The 5,045-nt window shown below is 47.3% G+C and overlaps 1 long non-coding RNA gene across 1 annotated transcript; it reads right to left on the bottom strand.

Annotated features, from left to right (window-relative positions):
- Nucleotides 1-1,073: 1,073 nt before the first annotated feature.
- Nucleotides 1,074-2,200, bottom strand: LOC134204209 (uncharacterized). The gene is made up of 2 exons (XR_009977808.1): nucleotides 1,733-2,200; nucleotides 1,074-1,437 (listed from the first exon to the last, which is right to left on the bottom strand). It is a non-coding gene; the product is annotated as an uncharacterized LOC134204209 (long non-coding RNA).
- Nucleotides 2,201-5,045: the final 2,845 nt, after the last annotated feature.

Here is a 5,045-nt window from a genome sequence, read left to right as displayed (position 1 = left end):
TGCCCACAAGAATCCACTAGCGCTGTAAACAAGTATCCGCCATCAATGCCCACAATAATCTGCTAGCGGTGCCCGCAGGATGCTGATAGAAATTCACCAACGATGCCCACAGAAATTCGCCTGCGATGCCTACAAGAATCCGCCAACGCTGTGAACAAGAATCCACCAGCAATGCAACAGGAGTCCGCCAGCGATGCCCACGAAAATCCGCCTGCGATGCCCACAGGAATCCGCGAGCGATGCTCACAGGAATTGCCCACGATGCTCATAACAATGCCCATAGGAATCTACCAACGATGCCCACAGGTATTGATATGGTATCGGAGCTGAGCTCATCAAGATGGGCCCGGAAAAGCTAGCCACTTGCCTGCTCAAACTGATAGTCAGAATCTGGGAAACTGAACAGCTACCGGAGGAGTGGAAGGAAGAGGTTATATACCTCATCTACAAGAAAGGCGACAAGCTACAGTTTGAGAACTTTCATGTGATCACTATCCTTAATGCTGCCTACAAAGTGATATCCCAGATCATCTTCCGACGTCTGTTACCATTAGTGAAAGAGTTCGTGGGAAATTATCAAGCCGGTTTCGTAGACGACCGCTCGACAACGGACCAGATCTTTACTGTACGGCAAATCCTTCAACAATGCCGTGAATACCAGGTCCCAACGCACCATCTGTTCGTTGATTTCAAGGCGGTATACGACAGTATAGACCGCGTAGAGCTATGGAAAATTATGGACGAGAACAGCTTCCCTGGGAAGCTTACCAGACTGATCAAAGCAACGGTGGATGGTGTGCAAAACTGTGTGAAGATTTCGGACGAACAATCCAGTTCTCTCAAATCGCGCCGGACATTAAGACAAGGTGATGGACTGTCATGTGGAGAGCCGGGGTACGATTTTCAACAGATCCAGTCAATTCATTTGTTTCGCAGATAACATGGACATTGTTTTACTCTAAGTCAAAATCCCGCTTCCGCAGGGCAACTGAAAGTAAAAAGAACTAGCGAACGGTTAACTACTGTAACCGGGGACTGTGATCCGAAATAAATGGTTCTAACCACCACGAATGCTAAACTAGAACTGATTTGATTTTATTCACGAATTTGCTACAAAGTTCTTTTGATTGATTTCACTGTGGTGCGGTGTGCACCAAGACCGGGCCGGTACCGATGCACCCAATGTGCTTACTCGGCAGGCGTCGGATGACGCCCGCTCACACGTTCAGGTTGCTGCGTCTCGTTGCCGCCTCTAGCGACCGGATGCGGCGCACGTTTTGTCGCCAACGCCACACGATGATGATTACAGCGATGATGAATAAGGCGTCGATTGCATATCCAGCCACGTTGTGTGTGGAGATGTTGTTCTCCACCGTCACTTCGGGGCTGCTTTCCGAGAAGGGCCACATCTCCAATTACTTACGGACCAGTGTTGTCCTACACTCAATGCAAAAAATTCTGCTCTTTGATTTTACTCCATCCAAACGATTTTATAGTCTTTACTAAGTAAGTGCAACTAATAGAAAGATATTTGAATTTTCTAATTGTTACGTCAAACTATTGAAAAAATGCACACCAGAGCCACAAGAGCGCGCGCGCTGGAAATACACCCCAGTGAAAACACTCCAGTGTATTTCCAGCGCGCGCGCTCTTGTGGCTCTGGTGTGCATTTTTTCAATAGTTTGACGTAACAATTAGAAAATTCAAATATCTTTCTATTAGTTGCACTTACTTAGTAAAGACTATAAAATCGTTTGGATGGAGTAAAATCAAAGAGCAGAATTTTTTGCACTGAGTGTAGGACAACACTGCTTACGGTATGTGCGGTGCGCTTTCAACGATGTCTGTCCTTCTGAGTGCGTTTTTCATGGCTGTTGCCCAGTTTATAGTTGATAGGCGGCGCATTGCATTGCTGAGGCAGCGGTGATATCGATGCACGTTGGACCCATGCGGTCGTGACCGCTGGCCAGCCGGATGTATGCCGCTGACTGCTGCGAGTTTGTCTCGACAATGAATTATTGGCAGTGGCTGATTTTCTACACGCCGCTTCTACATCCAGGCGCTATTGTATTTATATGCGCAAAATAGCCAGCATGAGTTAACCGCCAGAAATTTGTATGGCGAAAGGCATCTAATGCGGGTTTTCTCAAAATTAGGAACTTTCCATGAAAAACTATTTGGTACCGGTTATGAAGGATGGTGTCCGCTATTACGCCTACCAAATATTTTTTCGATTTAGGTGCTTAATTTCGGGAAATCGAACCTTAGATGCCTTTCGCCATACTGATTTCAGAAAATTAACTCCTAGTGTGCCGCTGTAAGCATCGCTCAAAGCAGGCGATTCATTGCGATCGTTTGACGATTACACTGATAGCTGGGATGGTTGGTGTGACCATATTGTAACACGCGAAGTGCTGATGCGGGCGCTTTTGTCCATCGGTCAATGTTCACTGATGGACCGTTGGCAGCACTTTATGCTTGTGCTGCGTCTGATCGTCTTGTGCAACAATGTTGCACATCAAAATTAGATTTGGATCGATTTGGGGCCGGAGCTTCAAGATTAGCACCGGATGAAGTTTAACTATTTCCATTTTCTCCCCTTTGGGGGAGAGCGCAGACGATTGTCCCAAATAGCTGGAGGTGGGGATCCTCTTCATATTCCGCTACTTCATGGATCGAAGATTGTTCCATGCTGTTGTTGGCTGCTGGTAACTCGATTGGTAATGGGGCTAACAGCCGGACGTTCCGTTTGTAGATGCTGGTTCCGACGCGAACTGTGGCGACACGCACGACTCCATCGGCGCTGGATGTGTTGATGACGATTCCCATGGGCCACTTTGCCACGGGATTGTTGTCATCTCCGATGAGGACAACTTGTCCAACTTCCATCGCAATGATAGATTTCCATGTTTAGGTATTCCGCTGGGAATGGGAAGAGCCGTCATGGGTCTCCCAATCAGAAAGTGTCCAGGGGTGAGCGGTTCTGGACTACTGGCGTCGGTCCAGACTGCCGTTAGGGGCCGGGAATTCATTATTGCCGACACCTGGTAAAGCACAGTCTGCAGTTCCAAAATATTGAAGCAGGCCCCAGAGTCCTCCGAAATTTGGACTTTATCCCTTTGGTAGCGGCTATCCCAACCAATTCATTTTGGAATAGCTCGTTGTTGTATGTTTGTGCCAGTTCGGCGAGTTCTTTGTTGGCTCCAACGAAATTGCGTCCGTCGTCGGAATAGATTACTTCAGGCCTGCCGCGCAGCGCAGTAAATCTCATGAGTGCAGCGATGAAGGCTCCTGCGGACTGATTTTACACAACTTCGAAGTGCACCGCTTTGGTGGAAAAACAAACAAAGATGCAGACGTAGACGGCCATCTTGGTCTTAGCTCTGGGGTTCGGCAGGGTGTAAAATGGACCACAAAGATCCACTCCGGTATGCGTGAAGGCTGGTGATGGAATCACCCGGGGTCTGGGCAATTGACCCATCTGCTGCTGGAATTTGCGCGGTTCCGATATTGTCTCTGGAAGTCCGCAATGATTGTCTCCATCCCAGCGTGGAGATTTCTTCTATGAATGTGATTCAAAATGATTTTCCCAAAGAAGTGCTCTCGGGGAATTGAAACTGGACGTCGTTGATCCTGAGGTAGGTCGGCTAGACTAATTCTGCCCACGACGCGGATAAGTCCATCCTCGATGATGGGACTGAGGTGCTGCATAGAGATGGTCGGGTTTCACATTTTGTAAACCCGAACCCGACCCAAACCCGATTTAGAAATTCCTTTCAAACTCTTACCCGACCCGAACCCGGAATGAAAACTCTTTTCAAATCCGAACCCGACAATTTTTGCAGTCTTAAACCCGAGCTGGCGGAAAACTCAAACTAGATATTTTATATTTCTCTTTACATCCAAAAGGGTATAGGCCCAAACAACGAACAAGCCCTAAAATTACCAGAAACGAATAAAAAAATATTTAATACATTATTTCTCAAACTCGTACCCGACCCGACATTTTATCATCTCACAAACCCGTACCCGACCCGAACCCGACATTGTCCTAATTTTTCAAACCCGAGACCCGACCATCTCTACTGCTGCAGAGGACCTTGCTTGATAGAAGTTCCCTTTTCCTCTAGATGAGCGAACTCCTGACGATAATGAATTTGCTGGAGGTGCTTAACCTCGTGCTTAACGATCAGCCGCTCTCCTGCCTCCAGCTCACTCACAGTGTAACAGTTATGGAACCGATATGAGATTCTCTGTTCACCCCACGTCCCTTGATAGTGGTTGACTTGGCCATAAAATTGTTCATTACTTACTTACTTAGGTCATACAGCTCGGTTGTTATGTCGTCCTGATTCTGTGATATCAGGTTGCAACACCTGGTAGGTCTACAAGTGCCTTGAACTGCGGCTTATTATGCAATACGTATTCTGTGGCGTGCAGCAACAGCTCTATTTTTGTAGTTAAGAGCTTCCTCACGGAAATTTCTCTTGAGACTACACCCGTGGGATTTTGATCGGTCGGGATGAAGCGCCAAGCCTCCTGGTTTGTTAGAGACCGAATTACCTTAATCCGGTTTGAAACGTAAACCTCATTGTGGGGTGCATGCGAGTGGATCCAGGCCAATACTACCTGCGAGTCGCACCAGTAGTAGGCTTGATCGATGCGCGATGATATAATGCCGCTTACCTTATGCATTGATTCGGCAAGTAACTAAGAGTTCCTTTCGAGGTAGCGTCAGGGCCAGCTGATTGGCCTTTTCCATTGGTACTACGCGGGACTTGGCGCATAGTTGTTTTCCAATTTTGGTCATCTATGCAGTACGCGTAAATTGCGCAACCATAGACGAGGATGGATGCATCTGAGAACCCATGCAGTTCCAGGTGTACAGCGTTACTTGGAATGGCTTGGCGCGGTATGGCCAAGCTTGCGAGTTTCGGCAATGTATTCTTCAGCTGTTGCCATTCATGATGTGATTGCGCAGGGATTTGGTCATCCCATTTTAATTTGATTTTCCACAGTCCTTGGAGCAGGATCTTTGCTGTAAT

This window comes from Armigeres subalbatus, unplaced genomic scaffold, assembly GCF_024139115.2.
Source record: "Armigeres subalbatus isolate Guangzhou_Male unplaced genomic scaffold, GZ_Asu_2 Contig453, whole genome shotgun sequence".
Lineage (NCBI taxonomy): Eukaryota > Metazoa > Arthropoda > Insecta > Diptera > Culicidae > Armigeres > Armigeres subalbatus.
Note: the sequence above shows the minus strand (reverse complement) of the source record. Positions and strands in the feature narration are given on the sequence as shown.